Source organism: Corvus hawaiiensis, chromosome 30, assembly GCF_020740725.1.
Source record: "Corvus hawaiiensis isolate bCorHaw1 chromosome 30, bCorHaw1.pri.cur, whole genome shotgun sequence".
NCBI classification, from domain to species: Eukaryota; Metazoa; Chordata; class Aves; order Passeriformes; family Corvidae; genus Corvus; species Corvus hawaiiensis.
In genome coordinates, this window is record NC_063242.1 from 646,302 (window position 1) to 667,705 (window position 21,404).

Genomic DNA, 21,404 nt, shown 5'->3' on the forward strand with positions numbered 1-21,404 from the left:
GGCGCTTCTCCCCGCGCAGCCGCTCGGCTCCGCGGCCGCGGCAGCGCCGGCAGCGCTCGCTGCGCACACGGCCGCGGAGAGCCCCCGCCCCGCCGCCGTCCCGGAGCCCGCCCGCGCCCCGGCCCGCAGCGCTGGCGGCGGGGGGCGCCCGCGGGCGGCGGCGGCGAGAGCGCGGGCGCGGGGGTGGCCGAGGAGCGGCGGCGGCGTGAACGCGGCTGCACAGCCCCAGCGAGTCGCGGGAGCGGGAGCGCCGCGCCCGCCGCAGCCGCCGGAGCCGGGCGAGGAGCGAGCGCGGCCGCCCGGAGCCGCCGGGAGCAGGCTCGGGCCGCGGCAGCCCCGCGGGGAGGCAGCGAGGGGCCCCTCGCCGAAAGCGCGAACACCCCCCACACCCCCGCCCCGCCGCCTCCGCCCGCCCCCAGCGAAGAGAAACAAAACACAACCCCGGCACTGCCACGCTCTCCCTCCTTCTCCTCTCGGCATTTGGTGGTTTTTTATTTTTTTTTCTTTTAAATTTTTTTTTTCTTGGGGATTCTCCTCTCTCCTGCCAGACTGACTTACACGTTCTTGATAATTTCTCTTCCCCTCATTTTTTTTTATACTCTTCTCCCTGCTTCCAAACCCTGTGTCTGTGTGTTTCAATACTATCACAACCTCTGCTAAAAATAGATCTTTTTATACCCTTCCTCCTCTCTGACCCCATCCAACACCCCTTGTTAAGGTGAGTTGTGTCTTTTCATCACTTTTTTCCTTGTGTGTTGTTTTTTGGTTTTGGTTGTTTTTTTGGTATTTTGGTTTTGGTCCCCCCCCCATTTAGGGCAGGTTTCAGGGAGGAGGGGATGTGGAGGAGAGAATTTCATGGGGAGTCAGGCATGTTTGCAAAGCCTTATTTTGCCTTCTGCAGCCTCAGCATCATTCCGGACTGCTCCCTTTTATCCCAAGGATGTAGCTAGCTGATGAAAGTGGGGAACTACTCTTCCTTAGCGCTGCATGCTTGGGAGCCACAGCAACAGCAGGAAAAAAACAAGCTTCTCTTTTTTCCTTCGTCCCCCCGCCCCGACTCTCCCCCTCATTCCCTCCTCCTTTCTGTGTCCTCTTTTTGGTTTGGTTTGGTTTTTTTTTTGTTTTAATATTTTGGTGGGGTGTTTGGTTGGTATTTGGTGGTGGGTTTTTTTTTTTTTTTGGTTTGTTGTTTCGGTTTTGGTTTTTTGGTTTATTTGGTTTGGGTTTTTTTTTTCTGTGTGTATGCTTGGTTTCTGTTTTTAAGCAATACACAGGGGACTTGGAATAAATTGCATGTGGTGCCGGGGGAGCTGTGTGTGTGCATGTGCACGTGTGTCTCGAAAGTGAGTGAGTGTGTGTGTGCGTATGCGTGTGTGCAAAGTGCATCTGTATTTCATGTTCCTGGGATGAGGAGTGTTAAAGCTTCCAAACAGTCCCTGCACATAGAGCAAGGAACACGGCAGAGACTGCTGAGGGAGAAACCGGTCAGGGATGCAGGAAAGCTACAGAGCTCTCCACAGAGTTCAGTCCCCTCTGCTCCAGAGCATCTTTCCATAGATCATTACTGGCACCTTCAAGGTGATGGTTCCCATTCCTCTCCTGGCTTCTCACTAGAGGAGTGCAGAACAGGAAAACTTTACAGCTAATGTGAAGGGGTAGCATTTCTGTTCCTCCAGCAGCCTGAGACAGTGTTATTCCAGGGATGAGTGGGGAAAATAGAGTTGTGATCCAAAGTAAATGGATCATTTGCTGTTACATATTAGTGTTCAGTGAGAAAAAGAGACATGAAACATTATCAGTCTGGCCAGCCAGCAGAAGCATTGGAGACCAGCTTACTTCTCAATTCCGAAGTTGTTTTAGACCGCTTTTCATTCTTCAGTAAACTATGCCTATTGATGGCAGAAGTGTGTTTCTACAGTAAAACAGTCTATTATAAATCTGCTGGGGAATGATTTATTATTCAGAGGCAATCAAGTAATTTATATGTTTCCCCCAAGTCTTTTGTGTGCCTTCAATTATGTATTTTACCTATGTGTGTGAAGCAGGGTAATATAGATTTTAGTTGCATTTTAACAAGATGTTAAGGCATAACTTGCAGGGTGCCATTTGCCAAGTGTTGCTTAATATAAAGCAAAATAACAGCCTCTAGCTCTTTTTCATGGATTTTTCACATCTCTCTTGTTTGTTTCAAGACAAGAGGTGATTTTGCTTAAGAACATGTAAGGAAAACTGGCTTCACAATGGTACACAGTTTCAGATATTAGGTCAAAAGTATTACACTTGTCCGGCTGTGAGACTTGAATTTACTTATAAAATCTAGTTAATCCAAAGTACATACAAGAACATTTTGTATACATGGTTTCGAATAGGTTGTATCACTTTTGTATCTAAAAGTTTACAAATGAGCTAAAAATTATTGTTATAATCTGTGTTTGGAGGCCTTAATGGATACAGGAACATTAATGTTTCCTGTCTAGTTAATGCAATTCCAAAATATCCTTTCTTTCCACATGCTGCATAGATGACACTCAGCAAAAATGAGCAGTCATGAAAGTAGTCTTGTGCTATCAAGGGTCATTTCATCATTTCTTGTTAGCCTAAATTAAAATATTTTACACAAGTTTGCCTTGGGATTTTTTTCTTCTGTGGCTGGCTGATGTTGTGAAAGTGGGAAGCATGCTTTGAGTGAGTTGTGGCATTCCTAACGCTTGATAGCTGTGAGGGGAGAGACACCTGATGTGCTGTGTACATCATCCCTGAAGGAATGCAGGGTAAGAAAAAGGGATGGAAAAACGAGCACGGTGCACTGGCAGTCTAGATAAATAAATATGGGTGATGCATGTTAGCTTGTCAGATGCTGTTCTGCTGAACCCTGACTACTAGCTAAACACATTTTCTTGGTAAGCACTGCGATGTGATACAATTTTTCTGTTTTGATAGAGTTTGCTGTTAAAATCACATGTAGAACAGAACAGCTCTTGTTTTGTAGATAAAAATCATACCACCTCATTTTAATCCACAGAACGCTGAAATATCCACTACTCCTACTGAAGTCACCAGGAGTTACTTTTGATCAGCACTCATTATGATTTTTAATCCCGACATGTCAGGATTTAGGATATTTCCAAAGGATGCTATTGACAGCAGATCTCATTTTGTTTAGATTTTACATTGGGTGCATATTGTACGTTTACAGGTAGATATTTTCTTTTACCACAGCAACACTAAAATCTGTCAAGAGATGGAAAACTCTTAACATTGTTTTTCTCATGAGCTTTTAAAGAGAATTCTTCTGGTGTCTTTTAACTGTTTCTGGAAAAGCAGTGCTCACTTCACAAATCTACACACTAAATGCCTTAAGCTGGTTGCTTGGCTGTTGGAGAAAAAAAAATATGGATTGTTTGTACACAAAAAGAGCAAATCATGTGTTTGGGTTTTTTTTTTAATAACAGCTGAAAGACAAGAGTGCTTTCGGCTGGATATGAAAGTGTTGAAGTCAGGTTAATGTTGAGTTTGATCTGGTGGTTGTTCCCGTTGGCATGAGTGACAGCACACCAACACTTAGCTTATTCTGTAGTGTACTAACCTAGATTAAACATCCCTTTAATTTGTATTTTGAGACTTGGATATGACATCAAACCTTGGATTTATTCACTTTTAAAGCCTTGTTCGTTTGTTTTGTTTTTGAAACAAGCCTTTTAAAGCTGTGAACTGCTATAAACAAAGTAATGGAGTGTTCAGAAGTCACTCCAACTTTGTGGACCTTATTGCTATGAAAGTAAGGTGAGATTTCTCTCTGCTGCTAACCAACTGAAATTATTTTCTTGCATTATTGCACCTTGTTATTCTGCAATATCAGTCTAAAATACTTAATGAAAGGAGTTTTTATTCTGTGGATGTGGTGCTTCCACAAAAGAAGAACATGTATATTTTGTCTTGTCCTAAATTAAAACTACCCATCCGGTTCAGTGACATTTTGTTGCAGGACAAAGTTGCTGTTTCATTTGGATATACTTATTGAGGAAACTGTATTGACCATGGATTTTCTTAGATTTTTAACAAAGTAAATGAAAAATATCACAGGGCTGCCTGGTATTTTTGGGGATAGGGTGAAGTGGTTTTATTTGTATCCACGCAGAATGCAATCACAATATACGTTAAAAATCAGTAGCATCTGAAAACATTAATCCATTTTTTTCTTTAGATACCTCTTTCTTTACTAGTTTTAAATGGTACTATGGGTGTGTGTGTTTCCATCCAAGTGTATGTTTGTAATTTTAAGATATTTAGATGAATGATGTTACCTTGTACAAAGATGACTATTTATTTGCATTTTTTCTGCTGGAAATACAGTTTTTATAATAAAATAGGTCTTTTTCTTCTGCTGTACTTGCTTATGCATAGAAGAAAATTAGTATTTTCCTCCTGGGAAATGTGTTACTCTGAAGAGCCAGATGTTGAACAGATCTACAAGCAGCTCCTTTCCCGGTCGTGGTGAATGTGGATGAGTGTCAGAGGTAACAAGTGCTCAGGCATGGCAGGGAAAGGAAGAGCGTGGCTCTCTAGAAAGCAGGGTGTCAAACGATGTGGTGCTGCTTTGGCTGAGTTCTTCAGGAATAAGAGAGCAAAGTGCTCCCTCACCCTCAACCGTATTAAACTCCTCTGTCTTGTGGTTTGCATTCATCAGCCTGCTTGGTTTTCCCTTTATTAGATAGGGAAGACTTAATTACAGTCTGGTAGTGCTAACACAGCTCTCTGATGACAACTGTTTGTAGGAGGTCAAGTGGAAAGTAATTGTTGAGAGGGGTCTCCAGCTACAGTGTTTCTTCTTTGTGGTATGTTTTTATTTACTCCAGTTTTCCCTGGATTTGCTTCCAGCTACTATAGCCTACTTACCAGCATAGGCTGGAGGTTGTTTAGTGTGCAGAAAATGTTTATAGGAAAGGGAAAAGGATGTTACTGTTAACTTTGGACAACAACCACTCCACCAATTCCAACCAAATGCAAGAAGAGCTGTGGCATTGTAGCTAAAATGTTCAGAATTTGCTTGACATAAGTATGAGATTTCATGTCTTGTGAGGAGAGGCACATTTTTAAACATAGTTCAAAGGGAATGCTTTTTTCAGAATGCGATTCAGTGTAAGTCCCAGTGATCACTCGTGTCCTGAAGAACCTGCTAGGAGCAGCCCAGGTAATTACAGGTTAAAGTGGGATGGGGCAGTTTCTCCTACTCAGTCCACTGCTGTAACTCCATGCTGGCAGATGGGTACCTGTTCCAGTGCTGCCATTGCATCAGCAACAAAACTTAAATTTTGTTTATAGGGCGATATACATAATACATTATTGATTTCCACTAGCAGGCAAGGCTTTTAACAATAAGTATGAATCCAGTAATTTTAATTATGGATCTTGCAACATCTGACTTTGTCATCTATGCCTTAGATATATTTAGATGCTGTGGACACAACCCAAGGAAGCAAAATGCTTGTCTTCTGTAAATGACAGATAAAATACCTAATTTGTTCATTCAATTGGCCTTTGGAGGTATGGATGGCTCAGGACTACACCATATTTGATTACAATTTGTCTCTTGGTTTACTTAAAAATAGTTGCAGAAGGATTTATTAGTATTAATTTTTGACAATCTCTGTGCATTTTAAAAAATAGTTTTATAGCAAAGTTTTGGGGCCAACCCCAGAGGTCTGATGAGAACTTAGTCCTCTTAATGACTTGTAGTTAACATAATTTCATTAATATAAATGACACATTGTTGTGGTTTAACCCCAGCTGGCAACTAAGCCCCACACAGCCACTTGCTCACTCCCCCACCAGCAGGATGGGGCTGAGAATCCAAAGAGTAAAAGAGAAAACTCATGGGCTGAGACAAAGCCAGTTTAACAGGTAAAGCAAAAGCTACACACACAAGCAAAGCAGAATGAGGTATTCTTTCATCCCTTCCTATGGGCAGGCAGGTTCAGCCATCCCCAGGAAAGCCTGGCTCTGTCACCTCTAACAGTGACTTGGGAAGATAAACACCATCATTCTGAACATCCCTTCCCCTCCTTCTTCCCCCAGCTCTATATGCTGCACATGATGCCATATGCTAAAGAATATCTCTTGGATCAGTTGGGGTCAGCTGTCCCTGCTGTGTCCCCTCCTAGCTTCTTCTGCACCCCCAGCCTCCCTGCTGGTGGGGTGGGGTGAGAAGCAGGAAAGTGCAAGCACTGCTCAGCAGTAACTAAAATATCCCTATGTTATCAATGCTGTTTCCAGGAAAAATCCAAAACCCAGCCCCACGCTGGCTCCTGTGAAAGAAACTGGTCCTATCCCAGTTAAAACCAGCATATGTATATAGTGACATGGTCTATTTCAAACATACTGGCATTTTGTATACAACAGTATCATTTATAATGAGGCATCTGGAGTTCTTTGAGCTCTAATAGAAGAAAACACCCATGAGCTGTGTGATTCTCTTACCAGTTATACCATTGCCATTCTTCCACCTGGTGAATTCAGTATAAAACATCCACAAGCCAACCTTAGCAGTTTCAGGCAGTATCTTTGGGTCATGATGGCTGCCTCAGTAACCTTGAGTAGACCAGTATTCAAAGACAACATGGTTAAAGACAGGGAGCATCAGCAGAGAAGTAAATAGGACCCTGAAGTGGGCTTAGAAAACCCCTCAGGATAAACAAAAAACCCAGTCTTTCTGGAGAAGACAAGTACCTGGGCACCATGTACTTGATGTACTTCCAAGCTTCTTTGGACTTCCTTGCCTTACAGTGTTTATCAGCAGTGCAGTAACTTAATGAAATTTTGTAGAATTGCAGAACCATAGAATGACTTGGGGTTGAAAAGGATATTAAAGATCATCTAGTTCCAAACCCTGTGATGGCCACCTTCCAGGGACACCTCACAGTAGATCAGGTTTCAAATTTGTATAACCCAGATGAGGCAGTAACAGGAACAGAAAGGGAGAATTTAGCAAATGTAAATACCTGTGTTTAAATAAGAATGTGAATGGTTCCTTCTGCTGTTGTCATACCAATAGAGAAGTGTGTTCTGTTTCATTTGTGTACCTTTTGAAAAGGTTTATACATTTTGCCTTATAGTATTGGATGGGGAACGACTTAGGCTATAAAAATATGGAAATTCAAAGTTAAGGCTTAGCTTTCACTTAACCATTACAGAGGCATGGTCCATGCCTTGGGACTTCTCATTGCAGGTCTTAGAAACATCTCCTAAAGTGGCACTGAATGTGGGGTTTGTGCGATGCTGTTCCTACCTGTAAAATGGGATAGCATAGCTATGGCTAAATTCAGTAACTCCTATTCATGTTAAATAATTTCTTGACTTCAGTAGGATTGCTTGCCTAAGTGAGAGACTCCAAACAGGCTCATAGAACAGTGACAACAGGGAAGGTGTGAAGTATCTGTTATTATTACTTCAGAGAGGCTTATCTTGTATGAGATGGCTCATGTTTCAGGCAGTCTGCATAACTAAACCAAAATTCCTTGGCACTTTCATTTGATTTCTGCAACACGACACTGCTTGATTCCATCACAGGATGAAATAAATTGAAAGTTCTTTCTAAAATGTGAGGTCTAAATAAAGCATATGTTAAGTATAGGAATATTTAAAATACATTAATTCTATATGATACTAAAATATAGTGGTTTAGCTGTATGTTTCTGGTTGTCCATCTATGTGCAAGAAATTATTTTGTCTATATTTGGACTTTCACCTAATATAAAAATATTTTATGAATTCTAGAAGCAGGTGGATACTTCATTGGTTACTCTTTACATGTCAGAGAGGAGACACTGGTGAGGCACTGGATGGGTTATGCATAGAAGTTGTGGATGCTCCATCCTTGGAAGTGTTAGAAGCCAGGTCAGATGGGGCTTTGAGCAACCTGGTCTACTGAAAGGCGTCCCTGCCCATGGCAGGGGGATTAGAATTAGATGATCTTTAAGGTCCCTTCTAGCCCAAACCATTTTATGTTTCTGTGTCACAGACATCAACTAATTAGTCATCTCAGCAACCCCTACCCTTGTGTTTTGTAGTACACAGACAAAATTTTACACAGCAGTAATAGTAAAGTAAAAGACCAGGAGAAGATAATTTATTTTCCTTCTCTTTTTTTATAGTTAGCTTTCAGGGGTAATGTGGGGTAGAAACTAGAAAAGAACTGTTAATGTGACTGTTCCTGGCCACCAGCTTAGTTTTAAGACTGCTTTTTGAGTGGGGATAGGTGCCTGTGTTAGCATTTGGGATTGGCAGAACTCTCCTGCCTGGCAATACAGAAGAATCTGGGAAGAGGACGATTTTGATGCTTTCAAGTCTGAAGGTGAAATCTGCAGTGCCATATGGATAATATCAGATCCTTCACTCTGTGTGATCTTTCCAGTACGTATTGCAAAGGCAAACTCATGCTCGATCTTCAGGGCTGAAATCTTAAAAGCAACTTCTAAATTTGTACCCTCATGCAGATTTTGCTTGTGTGTGTCACCTACAAGTGCAGCCTAGAGGTGTAAGCAATGGGAGGCAGAATCAGGGATAGTAGAATATATGGAATCAAAGAAAAAGAGTAACAAAGTACCTGAGTAAGCAAAAATTAAAAAAAACCTTTAAGTGTGAGGAAGCCCTTGAGAGGATGGAAGAGGGAAAAGCATTGCTCTGGGATGGGATTAATAAGGTTTAACAGAATGCAAGATAAAAAGCACATGACAAATATCGGAGATTGAAGGCTGGATTGGAAGAAAGCACAACTAATGTTAGAAGGCGAAATGGCTGGCTGAAAGGGAGCTGTACACTGTCAGTTTAAAGTATACTTTCAAGATCAGCTTAAGTTGATCTAAATTCCAGCTCCTTCTGCAAAGGGAGTCCTGCACAATCCTCCTTTCCTCCAAATGGCATGCTGCAACTGGTAATACAAAAAAAAAAAATAAAAATTTATCCCAATCAGATCCTTTATCCATCTGACTAACTGCTGTATTAACACTACAGCTGCCTCAAGGCAAAGTGGAGGGGAGGCATAGGAAAAGGCAGCATAAAATTGACTTTGGCTGATGACGGATCTGTGCTCTTGGTCTGAAAGTCCTGGTGAGATTCTGAGTTATAAATTATTTAGAAGAGAGACTGGCTAGGAAGACATGGAGTGGTAACACAATGCAAGGAAGAAGCCACCTGGGACAGTACTTAGAGTGAGCAGTTAAAATGGCTGCATGGAAAGGAAAAAATATGCTAAAAACACTTAGGAGGCAAAATCAAGCATTTAGAAGTCACAAAAAGCCAGTATTTATGTTTTTCTTTGTATTTAATTCAGTATCCATGGGCATGCCTGCTGATGCAGTCTTTAATTACATGATCAAGTAGGGCATTTTTCCTACTCACAAGCAGCTACCCTGTCCCTCATGACCCCTGTTGAGCAGAGCAGGGCCTGTGACCTGGGGCTTACTTCACCTCTTTGTGTCATGAATGACAAAGTCCAGTGCTCAGCAGTCCTACAGGAGGCTTCAGGCTTCCATCTCACATCCTTCGTGTGTATCTCGGTCATGGGCCCCCAGCATATTCCATGGTGACTTTTTATTAACCCAGTGTTACACCCACTGTTTTATTAACCCAGTGTTTATGACTCCCAAACAAAACATCTTTCTGCCCCTTTTGCCTTAGAGCTGCACCTGCAGTGTGCTGTACATGTGCAGAATATGTTAAGCTTACTTTTAAATGGTAACGTATGCTTCGAGTTTCTCTTGGAATAAGAAGAAACAATATAGAAGGATAAAAGTAAATTCAGAATAAAATGTCTTCAGAGAAAAGGAGGCAAATATTAGAATATGTTTTGTAATGAATGAAATATAAAGCTCCCAGGTCGTATATCTTTTTAATTGTTTTAAAATATTAAATGGGGAAAGTACATTATGCAGAAATACACAGACAGGTGCTAAACCACACTATGGATTCCATTCTTTAAAAGGGAGGGTTGAAATAAAGCAGTTTACCCAGACCTGTGAGAAATAAGATGCTGGCAGATGATGTCATGCTGTCTAGACTAGAATAAAAGATGTATTTTTAAAAATCTTAGCTAACTTATTTAAATAAAATATTTTGAAAGTCTAAGAAATCATAAGTGCTAGCTGATGATCTTAGATTTTACTTTGATCATGTTCTATGGGTTCTGGTGTCTTTTCATAACATATTTTTTAAAAACTTCATTTTTTCCCTTTAAACATACCTATAGAGAATTGCATGCTCATAAAAATATATGACTGATTCTTCTGGGTTATCCAGTTCAGTCCCTTGCTTTTGCAGCCAAGATGTCATACAATTCCTTTCATGTACTGATCAAACTCCTTCTTACAACTATTTAGGGATTTTTTTACTTCCCATACTCCATTTGGAGGCTGCTCCAGTTTTCTGGTTTCTTTTCCCCTTAAATATGTTCATGGCCTGCTTTTATTACTTTGTTTTTGGACTACTTGAGCTGTTGTACTTGAGCTTCAATGTAAGATGTTTACTGACTCAGAGTGTGGAGCAGTCCTGCTCACTGCCAGACTTAAAAAGCAAAGTTCTTGCTGGACAGAGGTCAGCTCTAGTGATGACTCCTAAGTTCTTGTGGAGGATAGACAATGGTGTAGAGTTATTCACAATAGGTTTGTGGTCATGCTACCCACTTATGGATGACTAACTTTAAACCAGACTTCACAACTGACCTTCAGAATGTAAATGATATGTCAAGAGCCTTACCCACATTTCTCTTTTGGGAGGTTTGATCTTCCAGTGCGCAGTGCTCCACAGGGTTTTTTGCAGACTCATTTTCATTTGGCTTAGTTCTTGTTTCTCACTATAAATAGTTCAAGTAAGACAGAAAGAATCTTTGTTTATAGTTTGAAAAAAAGTCCTGTTTCCCCTCCGGATTAAATTTCAGTTGGTGAGAGTTGAGTCCTTAACATTTACACGGATACAATATTCTAAGCATTAGTCTTTGAAACAGGAGGTAGCCATTATGCTCTAAGCATATCATATCAGACTATCTAATACTCTTAATCAAGAATGCATTGGATTTCATGTAGCTTTGGCACTCGTACTTCATTTGGGAAGCCAGAAATTACTAACTTTTGATTCTGGGCACATTTTCTGGTTTCAAAATCACTGGGAAAGGGAAGATGTATTTTTTATTTGTGATCCTTGAAGTATAATGTAAACAGAGAACAGGAAATTCAAGTGGCCGGCTTTTTTATGTTTCAAGAATTTATTTCAAATGGCTTTTAAAATGCAACGGGTACCAATGTTGGCATACCCTCAGCCCGAGTACTGTGTGCAGTTCTGGGCCCTGCAGTTTAAGAAAAATGTGAAGGTCCTTGAATGTGTCCAGAGGAGGGCAACAAAGCTGGTGAAGGAGCTGGAACATATGTCCTGTGAGGAGCAGCTGAGGACTTTGGGCTTGTCTGTTATGGAGAAGAGGAAGTTGAAGTGTGACCTTTCTACAGCTTCCTAAGGAGAGGACATGGGGAGGGAGGTGCTCAGCTCTTCTCCTAGTGACAAGACACATGGGAATGGTTCAAAACTGGACTAGCAAAGGTTCAGACTAGATATGAAGAAGCATTTCTTTACTGAGAGGATGGTCAAACACTGGAATAGGCTCCTTGTGGAGGTAGTCGATGCCCCAAGCCTGTCAGTGTTTAAGAGGTATTTTGATGGTAGCGTGCTTGAACTTTTGGTCAGCCCTGAATTGGTCAGGCAGTTGGACTAGATGATCATTTTAGATTCCTTCCAAATGAAATATTCTATCCATTCACAATCTTTTCAGTTTTCTATTTCTGTTCTTTTTCAAAAACCAAGGAGTAAACTTGTGATATGGAAGGTTTTAAATAATTTGCAACTTTTAAGTCATAGCTCCTATGTGTGAAATATTTTAAGCAAGTATATACATTACTATGTTATACAAGTAGTTAGTGTTTACCTAAAGTGGAATTATTGCATTTTTCATTTATAAAAAACCACTTCTCCACTTCTTTGTATACTACTTGTCATTATTTTTCTGTTGGAAATTTAACACGGATGGATAAGATACAGTTCTGTTATATTTATTAGATATTTTTAAATACCACAATAAGTAGTATCTACTCTGACGATGCTATAGTACTACTACAAAAAGCAGCATCTGAAACAGTAAAATTCCACAGTGAATGAAGCAGCTGGAACTGCAACTCATATCAGCTGCCCAACACCAAACACTCCTTTCAGCTTTCTCCTGGGGCTGGTGACATTTGCCTTGCCTGCAGAATGACTATGCATGTTATCTGCAAGGCATTAATCCATTAGTAATGAGCCACCTTTAATCCTGGTGTAGATATCCTCTTTGTGGAAAAGGGTGTGTGTGACAGCATTAAGATTTCTGCATACCTACGTGGGCAAATAAGTTCCCTCATTGGATTTGTCCCATTTAACCTAGCGGGACTGTGGTTTCACATTTGAGTGTTTCTAGGAGTCAGCTCTGAGTCGTATTTGTCCTGCAGACCTGGGCATGGAAGGGATTCAAAATCCATGTAGGGGAATAGATTGCCAGTGTGTGCATGCACAAAGGTTAGGGCTGGGAAGGAGCTTGGAGTCCTTAGCACTAACTCTGTTCGTCAATCCAGAATGTTTATGCTGGCTTAAAAGAATGCAGCAATGCACACAGAAGTGTGGTTTATGTTGCTGTTATTAAAAAAAACAAACAAACAAAAAAAACCCCACAGAAAAAAACCCACCAGATTATTTTTAAATTATAAAATGAACTATAGGTCTGGAAAAAATATAATAATTATGTGTCATGGCAGTGCCTGATCTGTTTTCCTGGGATGCTTTGGATGCTTTTTGATTTTGAATTTCTTTTTCCACATGCTGTTGCTATGGTAAGAATCAGCACATCAGGGAGAGGTATCATAGCAAATAATGTCATAAAAAATAACCTGTAAGAGCTTTGTATTTCATGGGGCAGCATAGGGTCCATAGTTTGGAGTTATTACTGAAGCCCTGTCAAAAGAGTTTTCCAACTAGGTAGCATCTCATTTTTCGGGGATTGTTTTTACATGACCAAAACAAATCAAGAAAGTCAACCTTTTTATCAATAAGATTACATTAACTACAAATTAATTCTTACCGCCTTTAGAAAATATTAGGTCTTCCATAAATCATGAGGAAAAAATAAAATGAAAGAAAAGGAAGAAAAAAGCCAAAAGGAAATACAATGGGGCAATGGAGATGAAGCTAAGAAAGGCAAAATCAAAGATTTTCAGCTTTTGTGGAGAATGTGGGAGAGAGAAGGAGCAGAGAGTGAAGATGATGCAAACCAAGGTTTTCTCAACTTGACTTTAGTAATCAAGTCATGATAAATTTGGATGAGTACAAGAACTTGGAAATACCAGCTGTGGTCTGTAATGGCATGCCAAGCTCCTACATGGTGAAGATTGATCAAGGTGGTTGAGTATTGAAAAACAAGTGTCGTCTTCAGATGGTTCCAGACCTAATTGCTGCAACTCCATTACCAAGAGTACTTGTGTACTGCAGCCTGCTAAACAGAGAGCCTGTTGAAGAGAGTTTTGAATTTACTGAATGGAAGTTACCTACATTTCAAAATGTGATGAAATAAGCTTATCATGAGATGAGGCTCTACTTTTAAAATAGTAACTGTAGTTACAGGTTAATTATACGCATGAGGAGAGGTGGAGAGGGGATTAGAGACTCCAAGTTCTCTGTGTAGCCAGACATGGGATGACAGGCAGTGTCTGTGTTGGAAGGTCAGGAGATCAAAGGGAGTCCTTAGGCTCCCTCTAGGAGAGGGCTGCTGGTTCTCTCCAGAGTTATGGACTTTGGATAGAGGAGACACCAACCAGACCTGCCCATTTGATAGCCAGAAACAGAGACTGACCAAGAGGGTTTAATCCAAATTTAATGTTTTTCACTACAAAACTGACAGGTTTTTAATAAAAATGGTTCCACTAATCCAGATGTTGCTCTAAACTGCCACCTAAATGCTATGTAGAAGAGTAGCTCTGTAATATTAAACCATTTAAAATGGAAAGTATAAAAATATGTTTAGTTAGAGGTTTAGTTAATTCTTCAGACTGCAATGACTTCACCTATTTTTGAAGCAGACACCTCCTGAATTGCAGCCAGTGGCCTCACACCAAGCCCAGCATCCATTCAGAACCATTCGGAATCGTGCAGAGTTTGCACTTCAGTAGCATTTTAGCAATGTGACAGGCTTGCTGTCAAATGTCCTGGCTGCAATTTGCTCCCTGTGACCTCATTCAGACCCACCCATGTGTTAGTTTTCTGCTGTTTAGCTGCTGTTTTGATCCAACATACCAGATCTCACTTGCAGGATGGTTTGCAAACTCTCGAAGGAGCAAAGTTGTGGTGAAGATGCCTCCTTGGCAGCAGAGGAACTGTTTTTCTCCCAAGGAATGCTGCTGCTTGTTTGGTCCTCCCATCTGTAAGCATAAGTGCTCTCACATAGTGTGAAGACAGTGGAGTTCAATAATAACTAGAGTTGATGAAGCAGGAGGATAAGCTGACAAAAACTTAGTCTTCTTGGAAAATCCCGCTCTAACATCACTCACTAACTGCCATCAATATTAAAGAGGATTTTACGCCAAAGACCTCTCTGAAAATCCTGTTAACCTTCTGTCTTTGTCAATCTTAGATGTGGATATTTCAAATCAGAGTGCAGAATTACTGTTATTTTTAGACTGTTTTTCTGAAACACTGTTGGCAATGTGCTTCTTGCCTTCCTCCTCTTGTCTCTGCTGATATCAGCCACATCTGCCAGGAGAATGTGAAGCTCAAAATACAATCCAGTCCCTAGAAATGTCTTTCAGATGTGGGGGTGGACAGATGAGGAGAACTCTTCAGATGGTCTCTGATGGGCTCCAAGCCTTGACAGCTCCAGACCCTCAGCATACTCCAACTAGAGGAGTCAGACAACGGCTGGACCTTCTTAGACAACTAAGAGACTTGCAATCAACAAAAGTCTGTAGACCCTCTTTGTAATGCTTTTGTTCATAAGCCTGATATGATAACCACCCACATCTTTCATGGCTAACCATGGCATTCAGGGATGCTTGGCACTGTGCAGACCTTTGTTTTCTGCTGCAACTTTTGTTAGAATTGTGCTAATTTGCATTGTTGTGACAGCTTCTGGTGAGTTTTGAATAGTCATAAATTTCACTAAATCGTTTATTTAAAATGCTTCTTTGAGAAGGGTGTTATTTTGAGGTTTAAAATGTGGACGGTCTGAATGAAAAGGAATGTTCTTCTTTGTAGTCCTGTTTTGAGGACGTCTTCTGACACATGAAACTTTCATTATCCTTTAATTATTGATAGGAAGCATTTTCTTACCAGCATAGCACTTACATACAGTGAAATCACTTTTCAGGAGAAATTACTGCAAGCAGTTTTTGGATGAGTTTCAGTTTTGCAAATTGCTTAGGTTTTTTCCCTTTTGTTTTTTCTTAGTATCCCATAAATTAAGGCACAAATTACAAGCAAGATCGTTATGCTGTCATGAATCACTCAAGTACTAATGGCCTAATGCACTAAGCCTTAATTAGTAATATTGTATTTTTAAAAAGACAGTATTGTGAATGAAACCTGAACATGCACTGTTTTATAACTGGGCTTCCCAGAAGATTTTAAATGGATTCCTCTTCTTAGTATGTTTTTAAATAATTGATATGGCCACTTCAAGCCCTTGGTAGACAAATGGATTATTGGCTGCTGGTGACAAAATTTGGTTTGGGCATAATAACTTCACAGAGACATGGCACTGCATACATCTGCTGCTCTAATTAGCAAGTTTGCCTAGGGTGCTTGTATCAGAAAGAGTGGGAAAAAATAGTGCTCCACAATCTGTTGTAACAGAGTGATTCCTCCAAAATGTGATTTATACAAGATTTCTGTTTAACTCTTTCACTTCTACGGGAACATTCTGATACCATTTTAGCAAATTTTATACAGGCAGGATGGTACTGGCCTTACCTGAATGAGCTCCCTGCTTGGAAATGCCACTTTTGTATGCTAGATTTAGGGCCTGCAAGTGCATTGTTCCATGGTGCAAAAGACCATTTTGTTGTCTTCTGTAGAACAGACCATTGAGACCATTGCTGCTCTGTCCTACAGAAGTCTGCTAAGAGGTCTTGAGCTGCTCCAGCCACAGAGAATAACCAGCAACCCTAGTGCTATATCCCTTTATTCCAGGTAGGCTCTCGATTTATGATTTTTTAACACGGATAATGAAAATCAGGACTAACAGCTTAAAATGAGTTTTGGTAGCCCAGTGACAGCCATATGTTTTTGGGGCAAACTTGTTAAGCAGGGACTAAAATCAGTTGCTATGACAAAATGATCAAGTGCATCTTGTTTAACTGGAGAACACACAGCACTGGAAACAAAGCCCCTTCTTACTGGAGTGGTTGGAATTCTTCCAGTTGAACAGCATCCTGCTCAAACGAAATAGCTGTTGTAATGGGAAGAATTATTTGGAAGTGTACAAGTAAGATTGGCTTTTCTTGTTGCTGACTTTAATTTACCAATTCACCAAATATATCCTGGAAAATGATCAGTTTCAACAAATACCATGTGTGTTCCATGACAACACACAGCAGGAGTTTGGTGTCATGGAACTATAATTTATTGCAGCTTTCTGAAGAAAGCTGGTAGGCTTGTTGGAGAGTGTAGAGAGCTAGATCTTGTTCTCCTTAGACCTCCTCATTTAAGCTAATAAATAATTCCAGTACAAGGCACTTTAAGGGAACTGAAAATAAAGCAAAGTGGAATTTAATTTAAGGAAAAGGAAAGAAATTGTGCCAAAAATGTTTATGTTGCAACCTGAAATCAAGGTGTACTTTGGAATATCTGTTGTTATTTTGAAATTTCCTTATCCATACACAGAAAGGAGGAAGCAGTATGATGCTGACATAAATTTATAGACACACAGCCTGACATACAGCTGGATTTGAACTTACTTCTTCTATGGTTTTATGCTCTGGCTAATCCAAGTATTTAAGTTAATTGTTAACTCAATGGTCAGTGTAACTATGAAAGTATTTATCTTGTTTTCAAGACCACCAATGATGATGATAAAATGGAATATAGAACATTTATACATACCTACAAATTTGTCGATAAAGAGCATAAAGTCTTTGTATTATTTCAATGAAATATCAGAAATTTTCTAAATAATGAAAATATAGTGGTTTTGTTCCAGAATGTAGGGAGGAATTAGAAAGGAAAGGAGAGGAAGCTACAAATTGTTGTCATTTATTTGTTCCCCCAGCAAAGACCTAAAAATCAGAGAAATCTGATTGGAATGATGAGAGACTTTAGATCACCTGAAGTTGGAGTTAAGTTTATTTTCCCTGTCAGGTATGCTTATAGTGTTCTATTTATGGGTATTTGAGGGGGTTTTACAGTTTAATGTCTGCTGAACTGAAATATATGGTTCTAGGGAGGATCTCATAAGGGAGGACTACATAAAATTCCTTTCTTATCCATCTGAATGATTCTGCCTTTTCACTGAGTCATTAGCTTTTATGCAGTGTGCTGTGTTCATTTGTGGACTAATTTTTGACATATGTATTATTCATGTTGTGACTGGTATTCAAGTTTTATCAATGATTTCAGTGTCCAAAAGAACATTAGAAAGAATGATGAACATAAGTTTGAATTCACTGGTACTCTACATACTTGTTCATGTTGGGCATACACCAAGACTTTTTGCATATCCTTTCTCAATCACTCTTGATACACAAGCAAAATTGAATTAAGCATAGAATGGTATTTCAGCAGCAGCAAAGATGCATTCCATTCTCATTTGTCCTGCTTGCCTCATCAGCACAAAAGACCATATATACAGGAAATTTCTTTTCTGCCCTTCACGAGTCCCCAGACACTAGTACAAGACCAAAAGCATAACAGGAGGCAGTTTTTATGCACAAATTACTTCCTTGTTTCAGAAATGATCACTCTTCAAAAAAAAAAAAAAAGATAATCAGAAGCTGCTGATGGTCAAAAAGTGCAAAGCAGGCTAAAACCTAAAATGTGACAGCTTAGAGATATTTCCATGGCATCTTGTTTCCATGGCTTGAAGTTCAGGGGGCTTATATTTTTCTATGAACTTGACTTCCTGTCCAACCAGTCCTGACCAACCTGGTATAAGGAGAAGCCTTTTTCCTTTTCTAGGGGATCATGGGAATCTGATACCAAACAGCATCATGGAAGATCTAGTCAAGTGAGAGAAATAAATGGGAGTAAAAACATTTCAAATCACATGTGGGTAGAACTGTTACTTCCAAGTGCCAGTTTGTGAGCTTTGACTAACACTGGAAGAGCTTTTTGGTCAGACTTTTTCATGGGAAGCAAGTATTTCTGCCCAAGTGGGGTGAAAAAAGCAGGTGGAGTGGGCATGTAGTGTTTATCACTGAGGTATTTTTCTGCGGAAATGAGTTTCTGAAACAAAGTATTCAATCTTGTGCCATAGCACCACATGAGCAGGATGTGGCAGAATGTTGTCATAGCACCGCATGATCAGTATAAGAAGGATGAGCAGCCAAAACCCCAGCTACACATATTTTTGGGCACCTGTTAGTAGACACCAAAAGTTCCTTGGATCTTATCTGTAGCTGTAACAGAGAGATGAATGAAATACAATACTTGAAAACAATAAGGAAAAAAAGCACTAAATATTTTGAGTGTAATAGAACTACATGCCAGCAGGCAGCAGGGATTCACAGAATGAGAGTTTCATTAAGTTGTTGTATATGGATTCATACAGAGAGATGTATGAAAAAAATACTTAGAATTTATGTGATGTTCTGAGCAGAAAAGAAGACAGTGCTTTAAAAGAACCCAGTTTATTATTTTTTATGTCAGACAACGTAAAGGTTGGATGAAGAAAACTAAAAAGTGCTGTCAGGTGACTCTGAAGGGATCCTGCAATATTTGTTTGTTAGGTACACAGTCTTAACCAGTACCAATTCTGAAGTTACTGATTTTTGATAATCCTTTGAAAATGCCTAGTGAACAGTCACTTTTTTGCAGTGCAACTTATTACAGGCTGCTGAGCTGGACTTAGCACTGGAATAAGCTCTAAGAAAAAGGCAAAGATGTCATTCTTAATAAAGTAGGTCTCAAACAAAAATAGGAGAAGGAGATGCAGAGGGATCACTCAAAAATCCTAATTGCCTTGTTCTAGTTGATTATTATTGTTATTTACACATGCTGCTGCAAATTATACCTAGCCTGAGTCAGTACAATTTGAGACCTGCCCTGGTCTCAAATATTTGTTGAGTAATAAACATTCTTATGTGCAATGTACCTCCTTTTCTTTGGTATAAGAACACAGTTGTGTATGAAAGGGTGTAGGAGACACCTCGATATATTTTCATTATAATTTCTTTCAAGGACAGCTGCTATCCTGCCTGGGCTCCTACAGAGTCCCTCTAATACTTGAAGCATATTTTTTGCTGGTTGAAGAGTAGGTTGGGTAGTCACATTCATATGAATTGGAGGCTTAATGAATAAGAGTGCTTCATACTGATGCTTAAAGACATTTTTCCTCCTGAGCTTGCTCTTGTGAGATTTATTATGAGGAAGACTATTCCAGGCCAGTATTTGCTAAGTGCTTAGTTACAGCTGAGATTTTTTCAATCTTCCGTCTACCTAGATATTCACAGTTTCCACAAAACTCAACCTTGAGAAATGCATGCGTGTGTAGTTAGTGTGTGCTCTATTTCTCTGCAGTGATATTGCGTGGAATGCACTTGTGTATCCTGTGTAGAGAATCAGCTTTCAATTTCCTTATTCAAGGCCCAGTGTAGTTACAGTCTTCTGTGGTTTTGATTTTCACTGTAGAACTTCCACAGACAGCTTTACTGGTGCTTTATAATGAGTCATGGTAGTCTGCTAGTCTCATCTGTTTCTGCCTAATCTCATCTGAAAATTTTAAAGCAATACTGGGTTTCCTTTTTGCTGAAATTTTAACCTGTGGGATAAAATATAAAACATTACTAAGATATTGTCATTCAACATGATTCAGTCTAGCTGTTATATTTCCTTCAAAATCCACCCCACTAGCTAACATGCAGAAGCATTGAGGTTTCTGACTCTGTGGATAAGCTCAGTGTTGAAATCCCTCTTATTTGTTTCACCATTTTGAACACTTTAACATATTCCACCACAAGATCTCTCTCTGCACAGAAATATTTTAAATATCTCTGTTAGAGCAAGTTCAAAGGATGATCTCTCTGACATGCATTCTTCAAAGCACGACTATATTTCTCCACAACAAAAAAAATGTGTCTTACCTCTCCCCCTTCCTACTGTGAGTAGTGCCAGAGCTGTCATTTTTTCAGTAGGGATTGTTTATAAAAAGGACCTATATTCTGCTGTTCAGCACAGTAGAAACCCTTGAGTTTTCAGTTTCAATGTATAAATATTGATTTTTGTACCTCACCAGTTTTGTTAGTTAACTCAAAGGTTATAGCATTTTTTGTTGAATGAATGTCTTTAAGGAAATAAAATACGGTACCTTCCTGAGGACTAAGTGCTTGTTTCAGAAAGTGACCACTTAATCCCAGCAGCTAACTATAGTCTATTTGGGGTACTCTGTCTTGGATCTGATGTGTTTTGTTGCTTAAGAAAGCCATTGTCAAAAATGACCACAGATGGCTGTTTATGTGCAAGCTATGCTAAATTTACACATAGACTCATGTTAAAGATATCAAAGCTCTTGGTTCTTGTTAGATATGTATAGCTATTCTTGATGCATTTCCTATAACAGTTTATTTAATTCTTTCAACATATGTTAGATTAAACATAAGTATTATTCCTCATTAGAAAGCATTGGATTTTGCATGACCCTCTTGATTTCGCATTTCTGTTTTCAGTACTTCAAGAAATTAAGAACAGAGGTTAAGTTAGAACTGGGAAAGGTCCCATGCTTTGATCCAGTGAAAGTGCTCTTCATAAAAAGCCTTTATAGCTAGTTATCCATGGAAAAATTTCACTTTGAACCTCAGGCTCATGCTGTGGGATTTGATTCCTAGAAGTCATATTTGTGGCTCAGTGACCAACCTTTGCTCCCCTTCCTGTGAACCTGACTTCAGAGCTCCAGCCAGCTGGAAAGCACTGTGTAACCAGAATGAGAACAACCTCAGGCTTGCAAAGATTATAGATAGAGGATACTTGGCAATATGAAAAATCATCCTCACTGGTGTATATTTCAACACTTCTCCGAAAGCTCAGTTTTGCAGGTTGTTGAGCATTGCTTGGCCACCATCAATTCCTTCTGAAACTAGTGGACTAAACCCTCAGCTTCATAAATCAGGGAAACTGCTGCTGTCCCAAATATATGCTTG

The 21,404-nt window shown here is 39.8% G+C and overlaps 1 protein-coding gene across 16 annotated transcripts in view; it reads left to right on the forward strand.

Moving 5' to 3' along the window:
* Positions 1 to 473: 473 nt before the first annotated feature.
* Positions 474 to 21,404, forward strand: part of LOC125318595 (poly(rC)-binding protein 3-like) — a 509,055-nt gene continuing 488,124 nt past the window's right edge. For all 16 annotated transcript variants that reach the window (XM_048289516.1, XM_048289519.1, XM_048289520.1 and 13 more), the window contains exon 1: positions 474 to 718. The gene's annotated coding sequence lies outside the window, so the exon portion shown is untranslated. The remainder of the gene's footprint in view (positions 719 to 21,404) is intronic.